Genomic DNA, 13375 nt, shown 5'->3' on the forward strand with positions numbered 1-13375 from the left:
AATTCATACTCTGTATAGTTATTTATCAGCTCTATTAACTGGCATGAGTCTCCTTTCTGGGAAACTAATGGGGGGTCCACCCCATCCTTGAGAAATGGACTTTGTAACCTCCTTCTCGTGCATGAGGTAGGAAGCAGCCAAAGCCACGGCAAGTGGCCACCTCAGCGGTGTAGGTGACCGTCATGGTTGCTGGGGGCGGGAGAGAGCGGAGGCGGCAATAGTCGGGGGTAGGAGAGGCGGCTCACTTCGCTAGTCCTCTAGTCGCCACCCCTCATCCAGCGAAGGCGGCACTGCCCCCCTCCCGCACATTGCACCACTAGCGTCAACTAACGATTCCTGTCCCAACACAAAAATAAAAACTATCATCCAACGGGTCTAATTTGTACCAAGGATAAACTAACAAGTAGTTGTTAGTTGTTAATAAGGTCAAATATCATACATAATGGTATAGTTATCATTGTAAAGATATATCTTGATTATATCTTGTAAAGATATAATCATGTACAGTATGAAAATGTCATACTACAGAGTAGTTATAATAATTCGGAAATGCTGGTGTTGTGAGATTGAAAAAGATCGTAGAAGCTTCAAGGAGTTTTAACCTCGATTGAACTAACCATAATTTGATATATTACGATATTTGGACCTAATTTTAGTAAATTCGAGTTGGTTTGTTGTAAGAAAAATAAAAAAATTTAATATTATTAAACGAAAATCCCAATTAAATGCTGCAAATCACCCCGAAGACTTCTGCTACTGCAAATATTGACAACAGGGTAAACAGCTTGATGGAAATTCGATGAGCGCTACTATTCAAAATTATTTGTCTGTCCGGGAACGATCTCGGTACTTCCTAATTGCCAGTCAGGAATGCTTTACCCTTACACCAAACCTACAATTTCCGGATGGATAGCAGCGCTCATTTTATACGAAGCCATAGCGGCCAGCCAGTCTACAAATGGACAGATTATAAATTGCATTTATTCAAAAGCTGATTAATAAATATTATTATTTATAGCATTTGATTGGGATTTTCGTTTAATGATATTTATTTATTAATTGGCATTTGAACAAATGCAATTTCTAATTTATTTCAATATGTATAAAAATATTTGAATTTTAATCGTCAAATCATTCAATTTCCATCATTCAAAAACTTTTGGCTTTCACTAGGATTTGGAGTAATAAGCTTTTGAGAGTTCAAATAAGTGAAGCAATAGCTTTGAAGCTTGTTGTAACAGTTTTTGAATAACATAACTTATAAGCCTTAAAATGGACAGCTTTTTCAGAACCTAGACAGTAACGAAAATGAAAGAATTGTAAGATTACTATGCTCTATGCTGTATTAATCAATATGTTTTCTGCCAAATATATTTATTTTTAGGATCTGGGATCTAGAGCACAGAACGAATGTATTCTCTGGTTTTGATGTTCAAACGAGGATTTTAGCATTAACTTCTGACTACTAATTTTCCAGATATGATGCATTATTCTCATCTTTGAGGGGACAAGAGTTTCCCCTTGCGGAGGATGAGTATCAAATTTCACCTGCCCATTGTTTTTAAAGTGAACAAACTCACTTTTCACTGATCTCACTTTCGATGAGGTAGAGAGAATTGCATTCAATAACGACAAACGACACCGCCAAGGTCACCACATTGTGACTGACCACCAGAGACAAGTGACATACATTCAATTCAGGCGTGAAATCCAGTGTAACGAACGTAGAGTCTAAAATCATAGAATAATGTATGGCCGTATTTATTAACGATTCATAAATCGTTCAGGAAAGAAATTTACCTGAGAACGATTTTGGTGGTGCTACAATCGTACTGATTGATAGCATAGAGAAAGGATAAGCGTATTTTGTTTCTATTTGTTTGTCTCTGTTGATAGTGTAACAGCGAATTCCATAAGCGTCATGAGAGGAAAAATTTCCCCAAATAATGGAAAATTTCCCTTGATTAAATCTTGTTGTTTTGCTCTACTACAAGAATTTGTCTTTCCCGAACAGGGAACAGAAACATGTTCAGGGCCGCGACATGAAATTGGCACCAGCAAACAGGGACAAAATAATGGCTAAATAATCAGAAGTGTTGAAAATAGACTAAAGTATTCATTAGCCATTGTGTGAAATTACTTTACAATAATTCAAGTCATTTTCACAATATATTTGATTTTCTATCAGTTAACTCATCAATGCTTCAAATACATGAATGAAGTATTTTACGATATTATGAGACAATTGATATGATAATATGATTAGCGAAAAATTTAATACCGTATTGTTTATTACTACGAGCTGTATCTGAGTAAATAGTTTCAAAAAGAGAGAGTGAGCGGAATCGAGACATTGAGATTAGAGTTTTAGTTAGTTGTCTTTAGTGATGGTTGTCTTTAGTTGTAGCTGTATCTGAGTCGATCAATATTTCATAAGTTCATTTTTTTACTTTCCTTGCCCTATTACCATAGGTAAGGAAAGTATTGCTTTCCGAAAAAAATTAAGGTACCACAATTTCTAAATTTCTATACGTTTTAAGGTCCCCTGAGTCCAAAGAAGTGGTTTTTGGATATTGGTCTGTATGTGTGTGTGTGTGGTGTGTGTGTGTGGTGTGTGTGTGGTGTGGTGTGTGTGTGTGTGTGTGTGTGTGTGTGTGTGTGTGTGGTGTGTGTGTGTGTGTGTGTGTGTGGTGTGTGTGTGTGTGTGTGTGTGTGTGTGTGGTGTGGTGTGTGTGTGTGGTGTGTGTGTGTGTGTGTGGTGTGTGTGTGTGTGTGTGTGTGTGTGTGTGTGTGTGTGTGTGTGTGTGTGTGTGTGTGGTGTGTGTGTGTGTTTATGAGTGTATGTGTACACGATATCTCATCTCCCAATCAACGGAATGACTTGAAATTTGGAACTGAAGGTCCTTACACTATAAGGATCCGACACGAACAATTTCGATCAAATTCAATTCAAGATGGCGGCTAAAATGACGAAAATGTTGTCAAAAACAGGGTTTTTCGCGATTTTCTCGAAAACGCCTCCAACGATTTTGATCAAATTTCTACCTAAAAGTCATTAAAAAGCTCTATCGACTGCCACAAGTCACATATCTGTAAAAATTCCAAGAGCACCACCCCATCAATGCAAAGTTTGATTTTAGATTCCCAATTATCAGGCTTCAGATACAATTTAAACAAAAAAAAATTAAGTGAAAAGGTTCAGCATGAAAATCTCTACGATTTATGTTGAGTAACATTTTCACCTAAAATTGAAAATAAGCTCGAAATGGGAGAAAATAAGATTATTCAATTGCAAACTGTTGACAACTGTTGATTCTATGAAATCATTGAATAGACTTAGAACGTTGTCAAAAATCCACTTTAATTAAATAAAAATTAAAATTTTTTACAGGAGCATGCTTTCGTGTGTGCTCCTGTAAAAAATATTAATATTTAATTAAAGTGGATTTTTTGACAACGTTCTAAGTCTATTCAATTATGGAAAAGTTCCACAACATCAACATTAACACTACAAACTTAATTATCTATGAAATCATTCACTATGAAGAGATAGCAGACTTCGTGTGTCTTCAGCGCTATTGTACTGTCACAAGCTGTCCAGATCTTAGAATAGTAGATTTGATATGCGCGGGAACACTAGCGTCAGTTGATCAATTTTCATAACGGCAAGGAAAGTTGTGTGAGTGCGCCACACCAGATTTTTTGAAATGCAACACAAACAGCATCTCTGAATTATAAATTTGCTCCTGGTTCATACAAATGATCAAAATGCTTCCTTCAGTTGGTTGAAGAATGTGTTTCAAGTGACAGATTTAAAAGATACTTAGGTACTGATTAACTGAAATCACTCTGAATGATTAAAACCCAGTAAAAAGACTAGTAGGACAATCAACATCAACATAAAAATGAAGTAAAGCGACAGTAACGAGAGTAATAAGTAGGGAATGCAGTTACAATAATAAACGTCATACTGTCAGCATTCCTCATAAATAACATCAATATTGTTCCATCCAACTAATGTTGTCAGTTTAAAATGAATCTCACTACAGCACAAGAAATCTGAGAGTTAGCTAGGCCTAGCGTTAGAAGTTGCTAACGAGCAGACAGCTAGATTGAGATTCACGTCATTCTGTCAGCATTCCCTATATGTAAAATCAATGCTTACTATTCAATCAATGCTGACAGTTTAAAGTAAATCTTAGAACAGGAGGCAAGTTGAGGCGTCGCTTTAAACAGTCAGAATTCCTTACTTATAACATAAATGCTTCCCATTCGACCAATTCTGTCAGTTGAAAGTGAATCTAGCTAAAGGAGGCGTCGCGACGCCGACTCACAATCGATGCCAGACGCCCGTCAGCGACCAACTGACTCCAGCATACTCAGCTGGTGCTGGCTCCAATCTGCTGACAGCCCACAAACCTACTACGCCAGTGATCCAGGAGATCACTGGATAATCGAGGAACACGATAGGACAGTAAGTTGAGAAACTGAATCAAACCGAAACGAATTTTAAAGTGATCAAACTGAATTGAATTGAAATTGAATTTGATTGGGACTACGTGTGAAATGCACAGCACCATATAATCCCATTAATATGTTGAAATTCATCAAACATTTATTGAGAGCTCCTTTATAATTCGCTACAACAAAAACAGAAAATCATAGTTCATAAAGTCATTACTCATTCCATTAGGGTTTGGAACTTTAGTTTGAGCATTTTATCCAACACTGATAAAATACAACATGTTTTAAAAATAATTGTATAAAGGTGATAATAATTGGCTTCTCGAATGTGGTCAATTAAAAAACCACAACTTCCAATGACACAACATAATTGCCAAAATTATAATTACTCTTTCAAAACATTATTGAATCGACTGATAACTGTTTATCGTCAACCCTACATAATATAAAACCATCAACTTTTCATAAATGCTTTTGTATGTAGATAAATAAATAAATATAATTTTATGGTTATTACGACAGTAATATATATTTAGAAACACACTCAATTTAAACTAGTTTTCAAATTAAATAAATTGCTCAAACTACTTTTTAAAAGACAGCATTGCCTTTTTTAGTGAGGAAAATGCATAAAAAAATCCTGGGCTTTTCCTTGGGCTGTGGGAGGAATGATTGGAGTAGATGCACCATCTCGGTTTGAACAAAGATATATCAGCTGTTGGTTTAAACCCCCGGAATGAAACACTTATTAAATGCGACCATGCTTACATAATGTAATAGTACATTAGCGTTCAACATAGATGGTGCACATGAACAAATAAAAAAATATTTTTAAAAAATATTTTTATTATCATGAAAAAATATTTTTAAATGACTGCGATTCTAACCAAGATTTTATGAAAATGCAATACAAATACATTCTAATGTGAATTGAAGGGTTGCAATATGATTTATATATTCAAATTTTCAATTAAAAGGGTTCAAATTTGGAATTTTATGAAGCAAAACTTTGTTTTTAGAGCAGGAGGTGGAACGGCAAATGATCGTCGACGATGACGAATAAATTGCTGTGACCTTCTGTGGCTGAGGGCTTCACTCGCAATCCTATTGTGGTCCAATGATCCTAGTGTTCAGCGTTTGCTCATTTGGAAGCCGCCGACCTATTCCAAAAGTTGCTAGTTTGTCTGAGTAGTCGATTACTCAGCTTATACAGTATATTGATACAGTGAGAAAACCCTGTCTTGTCAGAAAAAATCAATCCAATTCTGAACACATTTTATTGTGTTTTATTTGTTTCGTAATTCTTTGTAATTTTGTTTTGTCTTGTTTTGTGTGTTTTTAATAAATTGAAATTGAAAATTGAAAATTGAATATTGAAAGCGTGAGTGTCTATGTCCTGAGAACAAAACTAGCACTCATCGCTTCGGTAATTTTATAAATCATCAGCTTTAAGGTCAAATAGATATAGATGATGTTGGGTACTGGTTATTTACTGTCTAATACCCTAAATTTCTAAAAGATTAGGCCCGTGATTGAATGAAATTCGGGCAGTTTGCAAAATTCAATCTTCACCAGGTCAATCTTCATAGAATTACTACTAATATGACCTGAATAATGGGTAAAATATACCCACTTCATGTGTGTACACCATATTATGTTGTATAACTTACACAGTAACTGAGTTTCTCAAAGAATAAGGTCATAATAGAGTTCGAACTATTCACTATTTACCAGATCAATTCTCATAAGATTGAGGAAAAGACTCAATAAATGAAACGAATTACTACGTGAAAATATACTATCTATTTACAGTGATTTGAATGGATAAAAAACCGTAATTTTGTTGTAAGCAGATGTGAGATTTTATTGTCAAATTAAACCTGAAATAGAAAAATTTGGGTGGATATCCTTGACAAAGCTATTACTGTACTCCTATAAAGTTATTTCATGAGGTTAAATTTGTATAACAAGCTCACAATCTGGATTATTTGTGATAATTAGGGCCATAATAATTTTGGAATAATGCTGAATTAGGTATTATCAAATGATAGGAATGTGGGAAACATAAAAATTACTTATAGCTAGTGAGATACAACAAGAGAATCATGTAGGTATTTGAAGAAGCAATAAGGAGAAATATATATTGGAAAAGCAATTGATTTCAATTCAAGACTTTTTTGTTTTCCAATGACTAACGATTCTGGGCCAAACTATGATTCTCCTCCACTAAAGTAACTAAGGTTTTTAAATTTTGAATTTCTAATGGTGCGTACAGATATACGCGCCGCGAACATGAGCAATTCACTTTTAATCAGCTGACTATATCTGTATTTTTACAGAAACGGTAAGATATACAGATATAAAAAGCTTGGCATCAGCTGATTAAAAGTGAATTGCTCATGTTCGCGGCGCGTAAATCTGTACGCACATTTAGAAAAGTTACTTCTTCCATGATGCCCCGCTCTCTAGAATAAGGTCTCTATTCTAAAGATATCTGTGTTCATGACCTGGACATCCTGAAAGAAGACCTTCAAGGTCATTCTAAACAAAACTTCAGTGAAAACAGGACGCTGTAGTGACAAGACGCCGAACAATGCAGGTCGTGAAAGAAACGCATGAAAATCAATACGAAACTTCGCCTAAAATAGAATGTGAATCAGTACAAAGCAGGAAATTCCATGGTGCCAGGATGACAATGACTAGAATATTATTACGATTCAAAAGGCTGCAGTGTTTTTGGCCAATTCCGATAATACATCACTCAACGATTTCTATAGGTGGGTACAAACACAATTTCTATAGGTTGTACACACATGTAAACAAAAGTACGAGGTTTCTGGACTCAAAAATATGTTTAGGCCTGAATGGTCAAAATTCGTTGTGAGCCACCTTTTGTGAAAGGAACGGGTATTTCACTATTCATGAGAAAGAAAGGTTTGAAAGTTTGTCAATCACTTCAATGATGCCGACTAACTTCTTGGAAAAGGAACTTATTGAGTCCAAGTATGGAACAGGTTCAGGATGGCAACGAACTAACAATCTGGAGCGGTCAAAACACAATGAAGCAGTCGAGCGTCAAGATTGTTCAAAACTAAACATTTTCAAAGTAATATACAAATGTCCACCATATTTTACACCAAATTTATCATAATATCGGGGACCGAGCTTCGCTCTGGATTACAAAAGCATAAATAATTTATTACGAAAGAAGAAATTATAATAACATTCATAGTTCATACAGAAATATTCTATCTAATCACAGTAAATTGATATTAATTTCCAGAGGAATGCAAAAATGTCCCTCACAAAGGCCCGGTTGCACAAAAGCCGGTTATATTTTAATCCTGATTAATTTCACGTTAACCAAATCAGAGAATACCATTTCAAAAAGATCGATCTACTGTAATTAATCAGGATTGAAAATATCCCGGCTTTTTTGCAACCGGCACTAAGTACCTGATTGAATGATTACAAAAGTTCAACAGCTGAGTCACAATTTTGACACAGTACCACACACATGAACTTGCTCACTCACTTTCATCATCAACAGATGACGAAATAATTATCATCAGCTGTTTCTCCAAGGATGAATAATAATTATCCTTTCAATGTCCTTCAGCGAGTTTTCCCAGGGATGAGACCTTGTGAAATCGAATTTTTATATTATAAACCTACTATATTCTGAATTTCGTGAGAATCGTTAGAGCCATTTTCGAGATCCGGTGAAATACAAACATATAAACATCTAAACAAATATTAAGCGTATAAACAGAAATTGCTCGTTTAATAGTATAGGATATTGGTTAATTGATCAAGTTAATTAATTTTGAATAAGTTAGCATAATGTAAATTTTAACTATGTTTGAATGAATTCATAGCGTTTTCCAGTAACTTGTTTCTGTCAAATGGATATTCGAGGACCTTTGAATCACAATGAACATACTGATACAGAAACTATAATGCTAAAAGGTTTTGCATCTGAGAATTTCTGAAGATTTTACCTTCTCTATTATAAGCAACAGTCAATTCATTTATTGAAACTTGAATGAATAGTTCTAAGTAAACTTGGTACTAAAAGAAAGTAGAACTATTACATCATTAAAATATTTTAGTTGCAGTACCTTATGTTAAGTCGTAGAGTGAAAACATTGAAAGACGATATTCTTATAATACCACTAATCCACTTTTGGAGAATTTGATTTGAAAGCTAATTCCCTTCCATCTATAATCGTAGCCTATCAATGAGACTAAAATACTAACTTACTAGTCACATTAGTCAGTGAGTCAATAAGCAGGAAGAATCTTTCATTCAGTTAATTTCTCATTCGCTCTTTCCAAACAGTTCAAAGTTCTCTGACAGATCAAAGATTTCCTAGTAACAGTAATAGTGATAGATCAGAATATAGTAATCTATTGATAGATCTAGATCATTCGTTTGCAGTCTATTTTCCAAAACTATTTTGTAGAACTTCAAGATACTGTAATCATTACACTTCACGAAGAGGAAGAAAAGAAAGATGAAGATGACGAAAAGAAGGACACAGATGTGTGAAATACGAATTAAGGAGAAATAACCTACGTACAAGTACCAGTAATTCACATATCATAAACAGCGTTCCACAAGAAAAAAGATTCAGGATTGCTATGTATTCATTAAAGTACGCGTTTTTAACACTATGAAATCTTTATTGAACGAGTTTCCAAATTGAATGCTGTCAACCACTCTGGAGTGATCGGCTACAGCAAATATTATTGACGGCAAAAATTATTTCCCAGACGGGAATCGAACCCCGTTCCTTCTATTTTACAGTGCATCACAATACTCCACTGTTCACTGATGGAACCATATCAGAATCAGAAATAATCCTCCACATAATCGCCAAAAATATAATCAATATCATCAGACTTGAAAGCCTCCATGGCTCCATAACTCAATTTTGATTCGGTAGATTATATGTAAACCCCAATTGTAGAAACACTACACTTTATGGAAATATCTATTATCAGTATTTCGACCAATAACACGTTACACAAAAATATTACGGTAGTACTGAAGGGACTGGAATCTTAAATGAATGAATTATATTATTTATACCGGTATTTAATTTAAAACAGTAGTATGTGGGATTAGAGTTTTATAGCAGAATAAAATCTCACAATGAAAACTATGAAATGAATGAAATGAAGTGTTCCTACCTAGCAGATTGTCACCTATGTCGCATCACGCTATCTTGTACGTTTTTTATATAAAAGAGAGAAGCTACTTTTTCATCAGCTAAGCACAGTTTTGATGTGCAACATAAAAACTTAATTATCTCAGTCAAACATACCAAAGTACATTTTCCTCATTCTTATCTACAGAGCCTTGAATTACTACTTGATAGTATCAGAAGAGCATTAGGTAATGAATAGAGGGTTAGTAGTCAATTAGTTTTTAGTAGATCATCAGTCGGGTGGGCTAACATTCCTGTGGCAATGGTCTACATTTTAATGAAGTTGTCCTCCAGCGTAATGACCACAATTCAACGACCTTATCATTCGGAAAATTGCGTTCTCAGCAAATCGCATGTGGACAATCATCATAATCGGAACAAAAGTAAATTTCGTTTTCATTATTTGTACGAGTGAATAAAATGAGGTGGATAGTATACGTTCATGAAAATTACAGTGCATACCTGAGTGAAACAAACCACAATTTAAAATTCATAGAATAATGTTCAATTTTATATATATATTTTTAAATTTTATTCTATTTATTTTATTAAATTTTATTATTTTATAAACAACCATGAAAGGAACAAAATCATAGTATTTTTCAAAAATGTACAACACGAATAGTATGGAATAACAATAGTTTAAATGAGTGTTGGAGCCTAATAACAATAATGCCATGATAGATCATTGGTCATTTTTAAAAATGAAATATAACTAATCATAATACCCACATGAGTGCTACAAATGAAGGGGGTTCAGCAGAGTTCTCTTCAATATGGTTCAAGATAATAACTTCGCATTGCCCAACTCAGGGCAATTATGATCGCTTGGTTTAAAGATTCACATAGAGAAAATATAACGTGCCTTACTTGTACTGTATTATTCTTCTCAGACAGTATTCTTCTCAGACGTATTATTATTCTAGACAGTTCTATATAGGCACACAGTATTAAGTTCTATATAGGCTCACAGTATTATAAGGCCGCCTGATATGATAAAGAATTTTATATTCTTCAATCATTTCATACATGATTACTTACTATTAACATTGACATTATAGGTTTTAGAGTAAAGAGATATAACTTTGAATAGCTAACTCTCTATTCTAAATAAAACATGAAAATTCCATAAATCAAATGATAGGTTGACGTTGGAGATTTCCTCCTATGAATGTATGAATGTAGGAGATGAGAATTTCATAAATAATAGCTAACCCAAATGCGAGTAAATAAATGGATGGGTGTGTGAAATCTCTAAAAAATTATGAATATCGATTCCAATTATATTACTTTTTTTGAACAAGATAGCCTATGCTAACTGGAAAAATATTCCACAGGACTTCATAAAACCTACACTACATTTTGTGGTCAAATTTCGTAGTGAAGATGGTTGATTGCAACAGTGCCCTCTCATTTGGAGATCTTGGTAATGATAATGACTACTGAAGCCATGGATCGATTCCTCCCCGGGTCAATGACTTCTTGAAGTGGTTGAAGCGTTCAAAACCAACCCCCAACCACGCTAATGTCGTAATAGCTAGCCTGGCGCAGAGTAGGGGCTGAGAGTAACTACTGTATCACGAACATAGAGTCACTATCACGAACAGAGCATGATCAAGTTCAATGGTGTTTATAACATAGCATTTTATTGCTCCCACATTGTACGAAACTTTACATTGTAGCAAAATTTCTCTACAAAACGAAATTGTAAAAGATATTTTTTCAGATTTACTTCTACTGGTTATGCTGATTTGTAGCCTATTTGATGAAATACTGAATGCTCATATTATTTTATTGACCGAAGGCTATCTCACTCGATGAAATGAGTGGTAATTTATTGGTCATAGCGTAAACATGAGAAATGTTAAATTGTTACTATGACAAGAATAAATATTTAATCTTTCAATAATTTGAATTTATTACCCATTATTAAATAAATATATTTCAGTTGTTGCATGAAGTTGAATTAAAAATAGAGAGATCTTAATAAAATACGCCAAGATCAGAATATACATTTTGAAACATTTTGCTAATTTGAGTATCCTTGGGAAAAATTCTGACATTAACACAAGTGTGATGGTTATGTCAAAACTGAAATGATGTAAAAATTTTCAAATATAACTTAGTTGAGTTACATGCCTAATACGCAAAAATTCAAGAAATACATTTTTTCAACGTAATTGGAAAATTGCAACATTTTAAGAGTCTGTTAACTTTCATGTTTATGGTACTTACTGATTGTATCAACGTGTTTTTTTCAAATGTATAGTTTTTCTTCAAATATTTTTTCAATATTGATTTCATAGTTCAATGATAAATTTGATTATTTATACTAAAAATCAGATAACGGAATAAAATTAAAATGTTGTCTTCAATTGAAATCATATTGTAGCCTAATTAGCCTATCTTTTTTCTATTATCGACCAAGTAGCCATAGTTTAATATTTACTTTTGTACCATAATTTCCTACAATAGAGCTGTTGATATAACTCAGCATTCTTGATTTTAAATGTTGAATTTGAAAGGTTTCAAGTTTTTAAATCCCGGAGAGGATGCCACTGGGACCACCCTCTGCTAGGGCACCTATTATTTGCTATTAAGCACTTAATTTTTATTATTTAGCCTATATATTATTATAGTTTTTAACCCATGTCGTAATTGACCGAAGCAGAGTTTTAGATTCGTGATAATATTTCCTGCATAAAATTTGAAGATACAAAAATAGTCTACGGGTAAGTGGAAAAGGTGAGAATGTAGGCTACACAATAATAAGCATAACGTAGCTTAAATGCTTTAATCTACAAAGCGGTCCTGACTCCCAAAAAAATTCGAGATTGATATTAGAGTATATTAATTCAATATTATATGAGTAAAGGAACTATTTTTTCAATCAACTAAAAAGACATTGACAAATTGAAGTAATTGTTTCTCAATGTCAATGTGAAAAAATATTCACAAATCTACAAATTTAGTTATTTTTAAGCACATAGACTAGTTGAAGAAATAGTGTACCCTGTACCGGTAGTGTAGGTTTTCGTACTATACTAAAATTAGCACTGAAATATATAGAAAAGATAAAATACAAGCAAAGATTAAAACCAATGATTCACTGCAAGAAGCAAAAAATTAAGTACGATAGGACTATTGCTTGCGTTGCCAAGTCCTACCTCAATAAGTTAGCTCTTACCACAGGACCATTCTTACAACAAACAGTACGGCAGCCTATTGTGCATATTCAAAACATTAAATTCTTTTGAGCTTCAAAAAAACGTTTTTTCTTTGAATCATAGAAATATTGTAAACAGACAACAAAAATGAAAACTATTACAACTTACCAACATAATAATCCAATGATAATAATTCAAATAAGATAAACTTCGGTTACAATCAACAGAAAACTGCACTAATGCACTAAACAAATACCTCGAATAATGCTTCTAAAACATTTCACAAATTTAAAAACGAACCATCGTTGTTTAAATGCAATAAAAAAGGGACCTTCAAATAAGATTTTGTAAAAACAACTGCGGAACTACAAAATAATTGAGTACAAGTTGATGCTTGGCTTTTCAACTTGCAACTGATGTTCGCACGCACAGTTCCAGAATCCCGGTTGCCGAACATAACCTAAAGACACAGACGTGGTAGACTATAGAGTACCCATGAACAAGAGAGTTCTGTACCCTACAGAACAAGAG

At 33.8% G+C, this 13375-nt stretch overlaps 1 protein-coding gene across 1 annotated transcript in view; it reads right to left on the minus strand.

Moving 5' to 3' along the window:
* The window catches only part of LOC111057254 (bestrophin-4), a 55408-nt gene extending 42149 nt beyond the window's left edge, over window positions 1–13259 (minus strand). The window contains exon 1 of the mRNA XM_039423244.1: window positions 13013–13259. The gene's annotated coding sequence lies outside the window, so the exon portion shown is untranslated. The remainder of the gene's footprint in view (window positions 1–13012) is intronic.
* Window positions 13260–13375: the final 116 nt, after the last annotated feature.

Source organism: Nilaparvata lugens, chromosome 3, assembly GCF_014356525.2.
Source record: "Nilaparvata lugens isolate BPH chromosome 3, ASM1435652v1, whole genome shotgun sequence".
In the NCBI taxonomy this organism is placed as follows: Eukaryota; Metazoa; Arthropoda; class Insecta; order Hemiptera; family Delphacidae; genus Nilaparvata; species Nilaparvata lugens.